Genomic DNA, 11,217 nt, shown 5'->3' with positions numbered 1-11,217 from the left:
AAAAAAGTAAAGCTTGGGGGTCTCCAAAGCTGTTTTGTCTGCCAAGTAGAGAGACTCTAAACAACGGAGCCCAAGGAAGAAGAGATGTGCCCTGGGGACATTGTTGAACCCTTGAATCTAGTCATAATGAAATCTCGTCTTATGGTTAATTTGTTTTTTTTTGTTTGTTTTTTGTTTTTTCCTCAAGCTAATGTGAGGTAGGTTTCTGTTCCTTGTAATTTATGCATACACCCAGAACTTGGCTTTCACTCTCAGGGGTGCTCAGAAACCCAAACCCCCACTGGATGTTCAGGGGCCCTTCTGTTAGTGGCGCCCATTATACACTTGAAAACTGATCAAGTCCTCTCAAAAATTCAGATAGAGCTGGCTATTGCATTTGGAGCAGCGATACTTGCTTCTTTATGCTGGCACCATTTCTGCTTGCCAGAAACTTGGAAACTATACTGAAAGCACAGGCTGGAAGGCACATAATTTAAGAGAAAACAAGTAACGTGAGTGCGTTAGAATGCAGGAAATGCTAGAAGAAAGGGGTTAGCCTTCTTTTCCTTTATGTATGATAAGTGAGAGTTGGAGGTGGAAAAGAGAGAAAGAGAATCCCACCCACACCAAAGATGTGTGAGTAAGTTAACCTGCAAAAAGGCACCAGGAATTTGATGCAGGATGGTGTAGAAAAAGCTATGGGATAATAACAGCTAACATTTTAAAATCATTTACTCAGGCTAACTTACATTAAACACTTTACATGCATTATAACAATTCCAGGTGGCAGGTACTTCTGTTATTGCCATTTTAAATATGGTAAAACTGAGACTGAGGGTTTAGGAACTTGGTGAGAGGGTCGGAAAGCTTGTGGAGCCAGGATTGCACAGTTGGAGCTGCCTGAATCTTGCAATTCCTAACCTCCTCGTCTTTACTCTCCATCTAAGGACTTGGGTTAGACTCTAGCTTCTGTCACTTGCTGGTCAAGTGACTTTAGGCAAATCGGTCTCTCTGAGCTCGTTGCCTTACCTGGAAAATTCAAATATTATACTAGTTAACTTTAAAAAAAATCTCTCAACTAAAAATTTCCAAAAAATATTTTCCAAAATTTCAAAAACTTAAAAATATCCCCAATCACTAAACCAGGATTTGTATTCCTGGCCCGAGTTTTTCCTCTCAAGACCGTATAGATGGGTTTTCCCATGGATTTAGGATCAAAGGGCTCCTTCGGGTTATGTGTTCCTTTGAAATGGATTCAAAGGCATGGTTTTCACAGTGCAGGGGGAACTGGAAGACCTTCATCCTTGCTGAGTGAATCAGCATCCCCGAGCACAGGTGACAAGCCCTGACCCATCTCTTCACTGTCTGATAAGCCCAAAGGTCACAGCTCTAATCGACCTCACTTTTCCTCCTTCCTGCCCCTTTTGTGGGTTTTCTGATAAGGTGCCCTAAGTCAGCTGTGACACTGTTTTTTGTCTCTGCAAACAGAGTCCCGAGGGCATGCACTCTGCCTGTGAGTTCCCCAGCTGCTTCCAGCTCTCCCTCTGCTCACAGCCCTTTAATTGCTGCATTCCAACAAATTAGCCATGTGACAGGAGATTATTTTTAACTTCAATAGAGCAGCTCCTTCTCTTTTAATATATTATGCTTGGCCCACATTCCCTTGGTGAAAAGGGCACCATCGGCTACTTCTGAGAACTTTTAATTACTCTAATTGTTTGCAAAACTCTTAGAAGCTTGGAAGAAAATATATTTCTTTCTTCTTTCTTAGTTTTCCCATTTGCTAGTTAATAGAAGTTGAGGCTGAGTCCAACCTGGGGACTTGTCAGCTTTAACTGGTCTCCCCAAGTCCCCTCTGGCTCTCTCCCACCTGTACTCCACAGGATGGTTTTTTAAAGTGCAAATTCACTGGGAGAAAGGAGGGAGGGCAAGTTCCAGAGTGACATAGACTCCCACTCCAATCCCACAGAGAGCCGCAGAAGGTGGCAGAATGGGGATGGCTGGTGGCCCCAGGAATACTGAGGGCTGAATACCATTTAGGTCTTAGGACCCTCCCAAAGTGTCCTGGTGATTGAGGTTAACACCAAGTCTGGGACTTTTTTCTTTGAGTAAACTGCACAGAACAATGAGCATCTCAGGGATACTGTGTGAACCAAAGGCCCTTTCCCAATTTTTCTGAATTTCCTAACCCAGACACTTGAATCTCAGGAGGCCAAGCATGGCGAAAAATGATTGCAACTGTATCACCCCCCACCACCACCACCTGAAGTACCCCCAAACTGAGAAATAGACAATTTCTTATACCTGAGTTTTGCAAAGTAATTCACACAGGTTATAACAATATGATTCCAGCTATTTTGTATGCTGTATGTAGTTTGATACATAGCGAATTATAAAAAGATGGATGTTACATGCTTGTGTGTGTGTACGAGTGAAGGGGTGTGGTTATACGTTGGTAAGAGGGAAGAAAGAATGTTTCAGGTAGTGGGAACAGCATATATGAAAACTGAAGAAAAGCATGGTGTGTTTGGGGAATTGAAAAAAGGCCAGTGTGACTGGAATCTACAAATAATAGCACAATATGCGCCCCACCATAGCCTACTTCTTTCAAATTTTTTAAATTGAGGTATATTTCACATAAAATAAAATGTCTGCATTTTAGTGTACAGGTCAATGAGTTTTGGTAATTGCAAACACTCAAGTTACTGCCACCCGAATCACAATATAAACTTTTCCATCTCTTTAGAAACTGCCACAGATCTCCTTTCTAGTCTGCGCCCCTCAACCTCAGGCAGCCGCTGTTCTGATTCCTATAACTATAGATTCATCTCACTTGTTCTTGATTTACCAGCATATAAATGGAATCACAAAGTATGCACATTTGGTGTACACTTCTTTCTGTATTATGTTTTTGAGATTCATCTGTATTGTTCCAAACTGTGTGGTGTTTTTCTGTTAAATGTACAGGAATAAGTGAAGGGAGTAAATTCAGGCCTAACCAGAACAATTTCATTAATGACAGAGTTCCCTAGACTGGCTTTAAAGCAACTGTCACATTGGGTAGACTGCAGTACTGCTATTTAGATGTAGCAAGATGCTTTTTTTAAAAAAAAGTTGGCAAAATGTACCTCATACCTCACCTATTCTGCATTTACATGTGACATGTTTGTACAAGGATATGAAAGGCAGGATGATTTTTCATAGCCAAAGATTAGAAACAAACTAATATCCATTAGTAGGGATCTGATTAAATAAACCACAAAGAATCCAGACAATGGAACACTATACAGTCATGAAAATAAGAGGAGGTTCCTTCTGTGCTGAGGTGAGATGATCTCCAGAGTGAACAAAGCAAGATGCAGAACAGTGTGTGTTCGTTCACTTTTCCAACAAATATTTATGGAGCAACTATCATGTGCCAGGCACTGCTTTGCATACTGAGAAGACAACATGACACAAAATAAAATGCCTTCCCATTCTAGTGGCAGGAGTGAGAGAAAAAAAAAATGAAAAATATATTTGTATAGTATGTTATCATTAATGTAAAATAAAAGAGTAAAAGGGGGGAAGAAAACACAAATGTGTTCTTTTAAATATGCTTACGATGTCTGTCTTGGAGAAGACACAGCAGAAACTGGTAACACTGGGGAATGGAACTGGGAAGCTGGGGGATATGGATAGAAGAACAAATGTCAGTTTATGCTCTTTGCAATTTGAGTTTTGAAATTATTGAATGTGTTCCCTAATCCAGAATCAATGGATATAATTATATATTTTTTCAAGTTGGAAGAAGTATTTGGCAGTATTTCCAAGCACCTGGGCCCTCGAGTTGTGGGAGACGCCCTACCATTTTTTAATCGGGGCAGTAGGAAAAGGCTGGCTCCCAGCTGTCACTCACTGCAGTTATGAACCGAAGTCATAGAATCACTCTGGTAAGATAAAAGAGGTGCCGAGAGAACAGGAGGAAATAAAATCAGTCTTGAGTCACATATGTTTCACGGGTATTTATAAAAGAGTTAGGCAGCTCCTTCCTAAATCTGAATTAATGTCAAGAGAAAATCATTTCAGGAAATGTGAGTTCCTCTCTTCAAATTTTTTGGGACCATCCCATGCTGGTATGAATCACATAGAGCCAAGTTCATTCACAGGGAACATCTGTGTGTAGGGAAGTGGAGGGATGGGGAACATCATAAAGGGGCCATCTGACACTGAACTTGGACACCTCTTGTCTTTTTTCCCAGCTTCCTCTGGATTGTCCGCATGTTTGGTGGTAAGGGAAGGAAGGTCTATAAAACACTTGTGGTTTATTATTAGGGTTTATTTACAGAATGTGTGAGAGTGGCAATATGGAAGAAGAGCCTGCCTGAAATCTGCATTCTTTGGTAATGTCTGTATTCTAGAAGCTTCCCAGAGTTGTTAGATGATGACTCTATGATTACTAAAAGTCTCCTTGTGGCCTCTAGTCAACCAAAGTGGGAAAAAAAAAGTTTGGCTTTGAATAGCAAGTTTATAATTATTTATCTTATCTCACAATAAATTACCCCTTTTAAAATCCTACCATTATTTAAAAAAAAATAATAAAAATAAAAAATAAGTTTAAAAATATAAATAAATAAATAAAATCCTACCATTATTTTTTGTATGTTTTTATTAACTTTTAATTACTAGTTAATATAGGAATGCATTCTTCTTTTTTGAAAAAATTAAGAGTTTTAATTCTCTTTAGTCATTTCCTACAATTCTAATTTAATTGATCTGAAGTGTGGCCGACAGTAAATTACCTTATTATAGTGATTTAATATGTAGCAAAGTGTGAGAACCACTTGTCTAACTGATACAGGACACCAATATTTTCGGAAACTCGAAATCTAGAAATGATAGAAAAAATATGGTTTTTTTTAATTAAAAAAATTGGTTTTTTTCTCTAAACGAAGAGTGAGATTTGCCTTTTGAGACAGATTGCATTTTAGCAAAAACACTTCAGTGAGCTTTTGACTGTGCAAATGAAAGCCAATATGCAAGTCTAGACTGGAGTTTGGGGACAATGAGAACTAAGCTTATTATATGAAAGTTGTTATTGCCGTGGGCATGTTGCACCTGTGTAGGTTATTAAGATGTGGCCTGAGACTGGAGTTTGAGGAAAAACTGATTGAAGAAGTTTCTTGGCTTGAGAGGGAGAGAGATGGCTGTGAAGGACCCTTGTGGAAGGGTAGGACTGAAACCCTCAAGCACTGTCCCATCCAACACAGTAGCCACCAACTGCATGGGATTATTTAATTTTAAATTTAAGTGAATTAAAATCAAATCAAATTAAAAGTTTCATTCCTCAGTCACAGTAGCCTCGTTTCAAGCACTCGATAGCCGCATATTCCGAGTGGGTACCACAGTGGGTGCAAACATAGACCATCTCCATCATTAAAGAAAGCTCTATGAGACAATGCTACTCTAGAAATTATTTTACATAGTCTTACCTAGTAACTAGTTTTAAATTTTCTTCCCTGAAATGTATTATTACCAAGGCTTCAACAAAGTTTTTAAAAAAATAGTAACAGCTCACATTTATTGATCACTTATGTATTGGTCAGTATTCTTGGTTGCAGACAACAGATTCTTTGCTTGCTAATTTAGGCACAAAAGGATTTATTAAAGGGTATGGATAGCTCACAGAATCATTAGGAAAGTTAAGAAATAGACTCTAGGTTAAACATCCAGGAATAAAATTACACTTCTAAAATTACACTGTGGAACTGGTTGACAAGCAAGTCACAGTCTCTGCCGCTATCCAGAAGCTTCAGAACTGCTAAGCTGCCACCACAGCTGCTGGCTTCAGAATCACGCTGCCTTTGCCATAATCAGCACCAGCAAAATGGATGCTTCACACCTGCTTCTCCCTCCACATAACTCATAATTCTAAAGTCTCACTCGAATGGAATCTAAATCCCAAATAGAACTGTAGTTGCAAGGGAGTTTGAGAAATGTTAGCTTTCTAGCACCTGTGGTCCAGGAAGCAGGCTAGAATGGGGTTGGGATGGATTTTGAACAAACCAGTCTAAGGTATCTGCCACAACACTTCTGTATGCCAAGTTTTGTAAATGTGCCTGAGCTCATGTCATCCTTACAAGAATTCAGTGAGAAAGAGCCTATAATGATCCCCATTAGACAAATGACAACACTACATTAATGGTGGGGCACACAGTAGGGTCTTAGTTGTGCTTTGGGAAGTTAAAAAAGGGGGCCCTCTCTCCACTCTTGGAGAGAAATGAAGAGGGGAAGGGACAGCGGCCTGGAGAAGCTAGGATGAAAGACAACGACTCACAAGAATAAAGCAGCAGTCCCAAGGTGACAAAGGACAGCCAAAATGAATTTGAGAACTCAGGAGTGAGGCTGCTGTATGAATTCATGCCAGATTCCAGGGTCCCTGCTCTCTTCACAAATCCATGCCGCCCCCCATGGGAAGAAACAGAACTTCCACACATAACAAAGATGTAAGAACACTTCCCCGGCTATATTCCATTTGTGGCAAGGAACAGAGGGCAAAAGTAAAGAACTCATCAGGGAAGGATTCCAGGAAGAGGTGAGTTTTTAGTTGGTTTTTAGAGGAGAGATGTTAGCTTATGTATGGCTGTCAGAAGACAGAGGGTTTCAGATGAAAGATCTCACATGCCTTCACGCCAAGACTCAGAAGTTGAAAGGGGCAGCCACTGTAGCATATCTCAGCAATTGTCCTTGATATGCTAAGGATGAAAGAGGTGAGTCAGTGTTTGGGAGAAAATAATAAATAAGCTAGTTGGGAAGGGAAATGATTGCAGGATAAACTCATGTGAAACCTTCCCTAAGATTATAGTTACATTAAAATATTTATAAAGTATGTATTGAAATTCAATTTGGAGCAGAATGAAAACCTCAGGGAATAGGTCCTAGAAATTTTCTAACACACGCTCCAGGTTAGTTCTCTCGATTTGCCTGTCACGAGGTCCATTCAGTGTTCCAGCTCCCCTTCCCGGTGCTGGGGCCCCTTTGCCACATCATTCTTTCTTGGAGACATTCTAGTAGGATCAAATAAATATCAAGGAAAGAATAAAGAATAAATATCAAGGAAATGGGTCTTTGGTGCTGGGATATTTAGAATCATTTGAGAAAGGGGTGTTGACATTTCAGAAATGTGGTTGTATGCACGATTCTGATTTTGCTTAGCTTCATGAAACAATATTATTAACTAATATTTTAATGTCTTTCCATCTGCTGGGTTCAATGCTAAGCCACTTAATAATGCATTAAGTCATTTAACCCTCACAGCAATTACATATACTAGAGGCTATGCCCATTTTACAAATGTGGAAACTGAGGCTTAGAGCTTCCATAGTTAAAATCTGGAGTCCACAGTCCATGGATGTAACCACACTGCTATGATTGACTTCTTCTTCCTCATTTGTGTTTCCTTATTATTTCATACACGTTATGTTTGCTTACTGGTCAGCTCCTCGCTCCTCCAAAACCTAGACGTTTCTTAAAGTACGATGACCAAGTCTATTTCATCTTTTGACACCCTTACCCCAGCACCCGACAGAGACTAGCACATAGTAAGTGCTTAGTACACGTGAGCTAGATGGGGCTTTGGGACACAATAATCATTCACTTTATATTCTTCTACCCAATTACTCTTGCAGATATTCAACCTCTTCCAAATCACAAGCACATGAAGTGAGAACTCTCGTTTCATATAGTGTCATGGTCAAGTGTGAGGGTCTTAGAGCCAGTCACAAGTTTGAATCCTGCTTCGGCCACTTATTAGCTGTGTGACCTTACACCAATGTTAAAAGAAAAAAAATTTACAATTTATAAAGGGTTATATGCAAAAAGAGACCTGCTGTTGGGGCATGAAGTAATAGCTGGAATAGTTAATGATTCATATGCTTACCTATGAATATTAAATACTTAAATATATATTAAATATATATTTTATAAAAGTGGTAGGTGGGTGAGGTCTCAGAAGAGCCCAGGTCTCACTAGAGTCGCCAGCAGCCTGCTGACGCTCTCAGGCCCCTCTTACTGAGAAAGACCAAGCAGCTAGAACAGGGACCTGTGTTTGTGGTTAAATGTTAACTTGTGTTTATTTCTCTACAACTGCCTGCTGATTAATTTGGCCAGCCCAGTAAAGATTCTTTCGTAAGCCTGTGTGTAATTTCTAAACACCAGACCTACAACCTTTATACACATGCTAAACATTTATAGAGTGGGAGAATGCTTTTTCTCCATCAGCAAATTAAATAAATACTAACATCCTTGTTCCCTCCCCCCACCCCCGCCTCCAAAAAAGTATTCTTTGATCTATTCTAAAGATAAACCGGTAATAATTCATCTTGATCCGCTAAGGGTTGTAAAGCAGATTCTTTGATAAGCAATTAATTTCACAGGGCACTGGGGCTTGTTTCTTCCTGATGCTGATTTAGATTCTTAAAGCCATAGAATTTTAGAGCTGGAAAAGACTTTTTAAGATTATCTCGTTAAACCATCTGATTTTAATGAGTAAGAAAACTGAGCTCCGGAGAAGGAAAGGCAGTTTAGACTAATGTATCAATGTTAATAAAGAGCCGTAGAGAAAATGTTCTGTCGCAACAATTCCTTCACCATTTTAAGCTTTCTGTGGTGTTGCTTTTTGTTTCCTTTACAATCTGGTGATCCAAGTACAGTGTTTGGTCCTGGAACTGGGAATCTGTGGACGCTAAGCTTCAGCTCTGCTGACGTCAGAAATATTTGAGAGTCACTGCTGCCCCCTGCTGGAACTTGAAAATCTCACAGGCTCTCAAGATTCTATGGATTTTTTTTAAGTCAAAAAAAATCATGAAAGTATTGTTTCCTTAGGTTAAAAAGTTTAAACAGCATGAAAGGGGAAAAAGAAAAAAAACGAAATTTCCCCCCTTAAATCGTACTTCCCAGTGATAACTGTTGTTAATTTTTTTGAACATTTTCTCACAATTTTTTCTACTTATGTATTATATGTATGTATCTATATATATGTACATATTTTACACACGAATGGGACAATGCCATATGCACTGTTTTGTAACTTGTTTTTATATTTTTCTTTATTTTATTGATTTCGAATAGGTAATACATTCAAAAGCTTCCTACATTTTTTTTTTAGAAATATGTCTTGAACATCCTTTCAGAGCAGTATATATTGACAAACCTTGTCCCTTTTAATGTGGTGGAATAATATTCCATTGCTTGAGTGTATCACAAATTATTCATTCAGTCCTCCTTTAATGGACTAAATGTAAATCTCTACAAGAATAGGGACTTTATTATTTTGTTGTTATTCACCTCTGTGTCTGGTAATGAGAATATAGGCATATTTTGTTTTACGGCACTTTGTTTTATTGACCTCCACAGATGTTGCATTTTTTACAACTGAAGACAAGACTCTCCACCGGCAAAAAGATTATGACCCTCTTTACTGCGATACTCACTTTAATGCAGTGGTCTGGAACTGAACCTACAATATCTGAGGTATGCCTGCAATGCTCAATAAAATCGGTTTAATGAATGAATGTACCTTTTCCTAGTTTCAAATATTCTTCTGTTTCAAAAACGCTGAGCATCTTTTTGCTTTTATTTCGGGGCAAAGGAAAAGTCTAGGAGGAAGTATAAGTTCAAAGGCATGAGAATTTTAAGTTTTGGTAAGTACTGCCAAATTGGTTCTTTTGGGTAAGAATAGATCCAGGTGTTTAGTAATTCTATCATCCCCATACATGACAGGGCATCAAAACCAGAATCTCCCAGAAAGTTAATTTAAAAACGTTCCTTTCTGCACATCTCTGTTCTAATTCAGCGGGGGAAAGGGGAGGAGGAATCTGAATCCCATCCCCGCCCCCGTGATTCCTGTGCACACTCAGGACTGGGAATGGCCACATAATCTACCCATTTCTTGCTACACTGCAGCACATAGGAATGTGCGCCTATATCCCAATCTTAATGTGGTTACTCATTTGTTATTCACCCGATGCTTATCGAGTGCCTTATGTGTGTGCAAGACCCTATGCTCTCTCTCTCAGAGGCAAGACTGTACAAAAGGTGTGGTATGGATTTCGCCACTCCCATGGGTGGTGGTGCTGGGGGCAAGTGGGTGAATTTGTTGGTGTACGTGTGTTGACCGGTGGCGGGGGTTTGGGGAGGGAGCAGTGTGTGGGTGGAACTCAGGAATCCTGCAGCACTGCAGTGGCAGGAATTTTTAAGAGACCCAGCCCTGTCTGCCATGACATGGATATGCGTCTAACAAACAAGAAGTCAGCACAATTCTAGGTCTTCTTAGGCAACTGCTACTGGGGTCACCACAAGTCAATATTTGGGGCGCGACAGTCCTTTCCTTCTGGACCTTTCTAATCCAGATAAAATATAAAGTAAAGTAAATAAAACACACATGGGAAATGCGCCATGGACAGCTAACAGATCACAGTCATAAAAAGAGATGACGGATTCTACTGTCATTCACGACCCACCCAAATGTCATGTCCTCTGGCAGTGACTGCCCTCAAAGCAGGTGGTGTTTCCATGTACTCCACAGCACTTGAAATATAACAAGGAAAAAAACCACACACACACACACACACACACACAACAATTATTACTGCTCCCTGAGGCTTATTATGTCAGTTTCTAGCCGTTTTACTGCATAACCCCATTTTAGTCACCCAACAGTGCAGAGAATTCAGAAAAGTTAAATAACTAAAGACCACACAATTTGTTTAGTAGAGTGGTCTTCAGAATTTTCTGCTTGCACATTCCATCAAAATAATTTTGAAAAACTATATATCCCTAGAAAAAGATACACGCTTCTATAGCAATGTAATTTATAACAAAGGAGGCACTACAGACAGTAGATCTTTTTAATAAATGGTGCAGAGATAGCTTGATACTTTTACGGAAAAAAAATGAAATTGCACCCTACTTCATGCCATACACAAACATCAAATCCAGATGGATAAAAGACTTAAATGCGAAAGGCAAAATTCGACAGCTTTTTAGAAGATTCTATATGAAAATATCTTCATGACTAATGAATAGGAAAGGATGTATTAGGCAAGCTACTAACAGCCCTCACAATAAAGGGGAAGAATGATAGACTCAATTACACTAAAGTTATACACTGTAGTTTATAGATATACTCCATAAAGAGTATAATAGGTAAACCACAGAGTGAAAGATATTTACAATGTTTACATATATATATATTTATAT

The sequence above is a fragment of the Pteropus vampyrus genome, unplaced genomic scaffold (genome assembly GCF_000151845.1).
Source record: "Pteropus vampyrus isolate Shadow unplaced genomic scaffold, Pvam_2.0 Scaffold483, whole genome shotgun sequence".
Classification (NCBI taxonomy): domain Eukaryota; kingdom Metazoa; phylum Chordata; class Mammalia; order Chiroptera; family Pteropodidae; genus Pteropus; species Pteropus vampyrus.
The sequence above is the reverse complement of the archived record's forward strand: the minus strand, read 5'-3'. Positions refer to the sequence as shown.